The following is a 9,019-nucleotide window of genomic DNA, read 5'->3' on the forward strand; positions in this document are numbered from 1 at the left end:
CAGCTCACACAGGTGCTTTGAGTTTTCTTTGTTCTGTGTCCTGAGCTCCTTCTGTGTTGGTCCTTCAGTTGAGCTGCTTCCCTCCATTATTTCACCTTTGCTCCTGAGTGTGTTGAGTGAGTAGTTTAGTTCATTATGTTTCCTCAAGTCGTGTTTATTTTGTTGTTAAGTGGTACATCTAATCTCCTTGGTTTGTTCTCACATGATTATATGTTCAAAGTCAGAATGTATTGATGCACTGATGTTGATTTTTGAATTGTTTGCTGCTTTATTCAAGATAATATGATAGAATTTGACCTGCATGTACACTTTCTTTCATCTGTAGAAATATAACCAGTCGACTGTAACCACTCACACCTGACCTGCTGACTGCTTCTCCTACTTTGCTCATATTTATCAAGTCAGGTCCAGTGTAATCCTAGAACACATACATGTGTGAAAAATCATTTTAATGAAGTCCCCGGTAGGCTTCTATTAGTCTGTTATTTTTCTGCAGCAGATGCTTTGAGGGTGAAACACTATATTATAATCATAGGTTTTGTATTTAAAGAAAAACCAACTCTTTTAAACTATTCACAATTCTTATTCCTGTGCTCCAGAAACCAAAGGTTAAAAATGTTGAAAAATGAGTGGGACACTGTGAGGCCATAAAATGTTTGTGTAATTTCTTACACCAAGATAAATGTTTCAGATCTTAAACTTTATATCCAATTCAAAATCTGGATGAGACCTGTTAGGGTGTACACTACATGGCTACTGTAGATTATGGCTCAAACTAGTTTCAGTTATATAACTTGAGTAGCCTGACTGATGAAAGCAATCATTCAACCTTTTGAGAATGACATTTGAAAGCAACTCTATACTGCCAGACCATGTTTTCATGCTGTGTAAGTTCATTGGTTCTCAATAGCGCCTAATGTGGGGGCGGGGTCAATTAAAAAGAGTAATGCAATTTCTGCATTCCTCACTAAGGACATTTAATTAATATTTTAATGAAATACACAACTCCTGATACTGATACCTGATAGTCAGTGCCTCTTGATTTTCTGAGGAGTGGCCACATTTAAGGGTTGTATGTGATTTCTAGCTTTAGGATAATACAGACTTAACTGTCCTTGGGCACAGGAATAATATGATAATAATATAAAATATACATCAACTACCTGGTACTACCTGGTACTGGAGGTAAGCCCGACAGATAAGGTTTTCAGTTTTCAGAGATCCTGTTTGATTGGGAGGATGCCTCACTATGGGGCTACAACAGTGACATTACATTTTGACACTGAAAATTAGACATCGGAGAAAAAAACCGAACTGACAAACTGACACTGATTTCCAGTTTTAAGTTCCTATTACGGTTTTGGCGGGAGGGGGGTGGGTGGGGCCAGGCAAGGAGTGCATAATTAATTACATCCGGTTGGACAGGCTGTGTACCTAGGCAATGGCTTCCAAACGTTCACCTGTATCTCCCAAACCACAGGTAACTGTTGATGTTGTAGCTTTTTTTTTTGATGTTGGACCTCAATGGGTTAAAGTTAGTCTTTAACTGACGGTATGTTATTTTGGCACAGGCCAGCTGAACAAGCGCTGACGCTAGCTAATGCAAATCAACTAGCTAACATGGATAGAAACCTGATTATTTCCTCCTGCACTGTTTTGGGGTTTGAGCCGATTCTGCAGGTCATGTGACTGCACTGAATTCTGCTGTGCTGGGGTTTGATGCTGCTGAGTATTTTTTGCGTTAGCACGTTGATGAGACCTTGTTCAACAGCAACAACACTCTCCTTAAAGCCGTGATGTTACTGTTATTAAAAGTACAAATTTTGACCCTGTTTAACACCTGAATCTGATTGGACAATAACAATCCAATCACAAAGCAGAGTCCAGATTCTGAAAGGTGTGGTAGATTTTCAGGATGGACGACAGTGCAGGCCTGATCTACTACACCTTTCAGGTTCAGCTGCAGAGAGGAAGGCAACAGGACAACCTGCCCTCTGGACTCTGCTTTGTGACTGGACTGTCACTGTGTAATCATCGTCAGGTGTGAAAACAGGCTCAAAGTTGTACTTGTACAACAGAGGCTGTGTCACCCACAGTGTGGGAACTTTGAGTGCAAAATTTGACAGTTTTCTGCTTTGTATCTGTTCACAGATTCTGACAAAATCACTGTCTTTGTGTTACCTCACCGCTGGCATAATTTTGTTCAGTTTTATTTACAAAGTCTTGCTTTTCTTGTTCCAAAAACTCACATTTGCATTTTGTTTTATTGTAATCTAATAAGACGTAACATGCTGTGCTTTGTTTCAAATTAGACAAAACTAGAAATGATATTCTTTTTATTAGACAGTAAACAAGCATAGTTATACCCTAATTAGACACCACAGACTTCAGCTAAATTATGCTGTAATGAGGTTCAAATAAATAAATAAAGCTTTTAGGTTATCTTCTTAAAATGCTTCAAAAACATTTCATAGTCAAATGAAGAACTGTTTAAACTGCTTGATTTTGATCTTGTCCAGTGATGTTTACAAAGTTTGTAGTTGTAAATCAACCTTTGTAAACATGTCAAATAAATCTACATAAGAAATTCAAGTTTCTGCAGGTGGAAAAATTGGGGGTTTGTCGCCTCTGTGAGGGTCAGGCAAGCTGCCTCGCGGCTGAAACAGTTTTAGTGGCTGTGTTAATGCAAACTCTCGCTCTCTGTACCGACAAAGTTTTGGTGACTGGTGTAAGAATAGTGCGTATCAATCACTCCTTTTATCCCATCTCTTATTACTACTTCCACTGCCTGTCCATGCAAATTCATGTCAGCAACACAGTTTAGCTTCAGCACATGCAGAAGCAACAATCACGCTGTGATTTTTTTCATAAATTATCATTTCTAGTTTAGCAGGTTATTACTTCAGTCAGTCACTAGAGGTCAGTATGACCAACCAGGAGGCGTCCGTCATCTTCAATGTGTACCGCACAGTCTAAAAGTGCACAGTCTAAAAGTGCTGTTTTTTGTGACATCCCCTTGAACTTGATGTGTGTGCTCACTGAGTTAATGTGTTCTGTGAAGGCTTGCACTTGGTTTTTAATTCTGACCCATGTTTCATCCGCATATCTGAACCGGTGGCTTGGTCCTGTTCCTCTGAAAGACTTCAGGGCCCTGCTTTCTCCCTCTTCCATGTAAAGGTTTGCCACGAAAGGAGATACTGATGAGGCCATAGCACTGCCATCCTTTTGTCCCGCCCCCCTCCCCCATTGAACTGGAAATAGGTGGTGTTTAGGCAGAGGTCCAGCAGTTTGCATATCTGGTCTGGGTTGAGGTTGGTTCTATTGTGAAGGGTGTTGTCATGTATCAGCTTGCATTATGGTTTCCACCACCTCCATAGTTTGTATGCATGTAAACAAGTTTTTGGTGCAGGCAGTTTCCAATACACTTTTAAGTTTTAAGAGCAAATTGGGATGTACAGTTTAGGCTATGCAGAAGGCATTGCAGCCTGTTCTTTCTCTGTATACTTCAACTGAAACAATGTGAGACACCTTTTAAAACTTTTTTCACTGCTTAGTTTTTGCATTTTCTCCTCAGTAAAACACACCTGTTGTTTCCATGTATGATCAGCAGAGGGTGCTAACGCATCAGCAAAAAAAAAACCCATCCCACGGCAAGATTACATCTCCTCAATGTTGTGCAATGTTGTGATAATTTGAAATCACTTCTCAACTGTGGTGTAAAGATTTTTTACACCACAGTTTACCACATTACCGCATTTACTCTTAGCCATGCTATTGGCACGGTTATTCCACCACTTTGCTCCAGACAGAAATATCTCAACAATTATTGGATGGATATTTTAGAAATAGTTGTGGCCCCCAGACATCACAGCCTAATGACTTTTTCTGCAGCACGTCAAAGTTTTCACTAATTGAATAAGATATCCCAATCTAAACTCAAGACGGGACTCTGGATGTGAACCTGGTCTCTGGTGTCACAGTCATGAAGTTGGTACACCCAGCATCCACCACAACCACCTCCTGGTGACTCCAGCTGGACATTTTCCAGGAGACCGGGTCGCCTGATGTTGAATAAGTTTTCACCAAGCACCATAATCAGGTAAAATTTTTAGCCTCATTTTCAGCATCAGCTTGACTTTTTAGTGCTAATTAGAAATGTTAGCAAAATATAGATGGTTTATCTGAGTCCCAGTTCAGGTGCCACATCCTTTGGAGGGGCCATTTGTAGACTGACTGTTGCAACCTTGACGAATACTTACTTTTTTTTTTTCACAAAAACGTGAGGTTTTAAGGCCTTGGTTTTTTGACAGTTGCAAACACCTCACTCAGACTCACTCATATCAAAATCCCTCTGTGATTAGGCAGTCTGATAAAACTGCCCCGTATTGTTTGCACAGCCACACATTTGCTCTGTCACTTCAGTTCTGAGGAGTCCCAGCCCTTATGATTCAGTGGCTGTTTTTCACCCAGTAATCTTATCCCTTCTCTCTCTTTATCTTTTGTGTCATTTCTTTCTGAGCATGATCAGAAAGTGAAATTCCCATCTGACACTAAGAATTTACTCAGTTCCAGTTTCCACACATTATGAATTTTTTTTTTTTTTTTTTTTTTTTTTTTTAGCTCGTGACCTTTGGGGCTTCCTCCTCCTCTTTGCATGATATATCTGGGTTTGTTTTTCACTTCTCTCTTTCTTATGTCGGTGGTATCATGAGACCTTTTCTAAATGTCATTTGAAATATGTAGGCCATACAGTGGCACAAACCCACAAACTTACGTTTGGACTTTGATTTTTTTTTTTTTTTTTTTGACCAGTTTTCCCTTTCAGGTTTGAGTGGTACTTACATTTCTAGTTATTGTCTTGAATTTTTCCTGGGCTGTGCGTTATTTATACAATAAATAAATATACCATATTATTTAGAAAATGTCCCCTCAGCTGTTGGTCACCTGATCTATTTTAACTGTGACACTGAATAAAACTTAAAAACATGATTATACACAGACAAGTCCTTTTTTTCTATTATTTCTAAGCAGATTTAATGGTTCAAATGCAACTCATGCAGTGTCTTTTTCCTCCCCTTTAGCTTTCCTGTGGCCTTAATGTCAGTGACCATAAAGGTGATCCTGTACCTGTTAAAGCCCCAGTAGTCAACCCACGCAGGTGTTCTCACTGGTGTTGCTAGATTAGGCTGACAAATTGGATGTCGGAGCAGGGAATGGAATCGCACCGCAGTTGACCAGGTTCCAGTACAAGTCAGAAGCTTGTTATTGTTGTTGCTGCTATTGTTAGCAATAATGCTGTATTTTGTTTGTGCAAACATGTTGGTAGCATGTCCACAGATAGTAGTTGGACAGTACTGTATGTGCAACTGATTTTAATGAGACACAAATAAGGCAGAAATGCTAATTAACAGTATATTACTACAGCTATCACTTCTGTTGATGGGCAGAGCAGCCATCTTGGGTTTTTAAGGTTGGAGTTGATGAGGTTCCCCCAACATTTAGACTCAGAATTCTAACTTCACGGGGCGTTCCAGTTTAATTTTCTGACTGGGAACTTCTGAGTTCCCAGTTTAAATGGGACGCACCATTAGAGCTCTTCTCTGGGCCACGTGTGCATATAAATACAAACCCACCTTAATTAACATCTCCCTCCCTCTGCCTTGTTCTTTAATTCTGTTGCATGTTTTAGTTTGAGTTCTTCTAACCTGAGGCCTTTTGCCTTGATATGATAAGTTGAATGAAGGAACTGCTGGGAGTTCACTCAACTCTTGAGAAGTTGCTGTGGAAACATCATCAGGTACATTAGCAGACCTCCCAGGATGCATCGTTTGAGAATTAAAACGCTCCAGAAACTCCCCTGTTGTGTAGTTATAATAAATGAATCATTTTGTGTGTCTTAAGTACATGTTAGAGTACGTCGTGGTCGTTTGTTGTGGTAATGATGAAAAGAGCTCGAGGCCTAGCCACCGCTGTAGATTCTTCATGCCTCTCCTAACTCTTAAAATGTGAATTGTAAAGAAATCTGTAATGTTTGTCAGCATTACTCACCTGTTGTTGATTCAACTTAATATCTTCTGAACACTGAACTTGTTTTCTAAAGCTCAGCAAACGTAACTCAGCTGGTTTTACATATTCAAACATCATAAGATGACTTTGAACTAATTTTTCAACCTGAGTTCAGTTCAATCGTATTTTAACAGGAGATGTTCTGATTTAAAGTTAAACCACAGTGAAAGGTTTTACTTTTGTTTTGCTTTTCATTTTGCTTTATTTTTAAATGTATTTTCTTTTTTGGAAGGCTAGAACGTTTATGTATTGGTATTGGTGATAAATAGTTTTAATAAAGTGTTAATAAAAATATGTATGTTCTTTATTATTGGTTGCTAACACTTCAGTTATCAACCCTTGTGGTTTTATTTTCCATTGCGTACACACACACACACCTGACTTTATTATTACCTGAGCAGGGATTTTACCTGTCACCTCTGGGAATCCAAGCATCTCTCTCTAAATCATGCACATACGCACACACACGGTCCCCTGGTTTTTCCCTCCTTCATTTGAAAGGGGAATTTACCTGCATTATCCTGTTTATCCAGCTGTTAATCTGATCTGAGTGCAGAGTGAATAAACGACCAGTGCTGCCAACTCCTGCCGTCTGTCGGATTTCTTCCTGAAAGGAAACATGCCAAATGCTAAAAGTTCCGGTTAAGTCAGCAAGGCAGAAGTTTAATTTATAGGGAACAGCTTCATTGCAAAGCTCTTGTTTTAAACCAAGTCATCTACGAACATTAAAAAAGTCGCTTGGAGACAGTGTTTTCAACCAACTCATGAAGCTAAAGTCATCTTATTTAGATATCTGACTACAGATGATAAAATCTACTGGGCGCAGGTGTTATTTCAGTGGAGAGAAAATTCACATCTCCCAGCTAGAAATGAGAGACTGCTTCTGCTTCTGTCTGAAATCTAGGGGCCATTGTTGCAAAAAAGTACGTAGGTGCTCTTATCACTGTAAATTGTGTGTGCTGTGTGAGAATGGAAAACCTGACAGGTGTAATTATTTCATGTCCAGCGGAAGAAGGAGTATTCATATTATTTACTTAAGTAAAAGTAAAGTATCGTAGTTTAAAACTACTCAGTTATAAGTAAAAAGTACTCATGATGCAGAATCACTCACTTGAAAGTGTTTTGTAATTAACAATGAATTGTATTATAAGATAGTATTTAGATCATTATCATCTCATATGTTTTGCATGTTAAAAAAAATCTGTCATCTTTATCTGAAAAGTAATTAGTAACTTACGTGGAGTAAAAACTGCATGATTTCTTTCTGAAATGGAGAGACGCAGTATAAGGTTGCATTAAATGAACAACTGGGTGCCAAACAATACAAATATGTCGTGAGTCATATGAATACTTTCTGTTCTTCCTACACTATCAGATCACAATGATAAGCTTCTCATTATTTCAGCATGTATCCAGATTAATACACTCAGCTATAAATCAGGCTGCCACGGGAATGTTGATGTCAAAGGGAAACAATCGTCTGTCACAGTGTAATTTTTCATTTATGAAACAGTGACTGGGGAAAGTCCTGGTTTGTTTCAGCCCACCTGAGAGGAGCAGGTGAGGGAAAGCTGGAAGCTCCAGCTTCCTCTTTTAAACACAAATAATCCACCCACAGCAATTTCCTTTCATGAAGAGACCTGATCTATCTTTAGCTTTATTTACCTAACCAGGAAGGGTTAGCATGCACACATACGCACACTCGTGCAGAGTACTGGCCCATGGTGACGCTGTACTTTCATGTCTGTAACCAATATAGTTCTGCTCTGTAATTCTTCTGGATATTAAAATTTGTGTAAGCATGGAAAACAAATAAAAAAGAGCCATTTACACATGAGCAGGCTACAGTGTATGTGTGCAAGCATGTGTGTGTGTGTGTGTGTGTGTGTTTTAACTATTCTTATCTCTATTTTGTGTTATCTTTGTGTTACTTCATCCTCTGATGCTTAATGGAACAGTAACAGAGAAAACATCTGAAAAAGCAGAAATTCTCCACATTATGTGTCAATGGCAACTTCATTAAAAAAGATAGTGTGGATCTGTGTCAGTGGAGAGATGACATGCAGCTAGTTTTACCATGTCACTCCACTCTCCACACACAGCCCAGGTTTAGGATTAGTTGCGTGGCTCGGAGACACTAGTAAAAGTTCAAAACCATTCACATGTATTGCACGCAGGCTGATAAACCATGTGGGAAAAAACAGGCGTAGCAGGTTAGAAAGGCTGGAAAGCACAACAGACAGTCAGACAGAATGAGTGGACATGGCCTAATAAAAATACAAAGCTGATTGGGGAATGGTGGACAGGTGAGTGGGCAGACAGGGAAGAAAGCAGGAAAGCCGGGGTTGCTGATGGGCAGAAGGGGGGTGGCAGGGGATGAAAAAACAGGAAAGTTAGTGATATGGGAAAAGCAGACAGAGAAAAGAATGAATGCATGAATGAACAGTGACTCAAAACTGTTTTAACTTTTTTAAGTTTTCCCTGGTTGATATGTCCACTGGTTGTAACCAGTTCATCCAAAAAGTGATTATTTTTTCCTTCTCTTTTATCTGAATAGTTTTATGGAAAAATAAAATAAATAATACACTTTTTCTTGATATACTGTATATCTTGCAACCCTTAGGGGCCTTGAACTTGATTCTGATGTTATTCTTATTTTCCTCTTAAGGGTTGTAAGATATTTTTTTAATTAATTGATCGTTCTTTTGTTTTATGTATTAATGTGAAAAGTGCAAATAACAATATTTATTTTAGGAAGATATTTTTCACAAGAATGTTAATGATGATAATATAAAAAGTTAAATAAAAAAATATACCTTGGGTCTCAAGCTGTTGAGAAAAAAAAAAAAATAATATATAGCTAAAAATAAAAAGTAGGCAAATTGTTCTATTCAATGATAATACAATAATTACTAGCCTACATTAGGATTATAATGAGTTTTAACTACATACT

The sequence above is a fragment of the Trachinotus anak genome, unplaced genomic scaffold (genome assembly GCF_046630095.1).
Source record: "Trachinotus anak isolate AG129_WGS33_773 ecotype Australia unplaced genomic scaffold, CSIRO_AGI_Tana_v1 ptg000013l, whole genome shotgun sequence".
In the NCBI taxonomy this organism is placed as follows: Eukaryota; Metazoa; Chordata; class Actinopteri; order Carangiformes; family Carangidae; genus Trachinotus; species Trachinotus anak.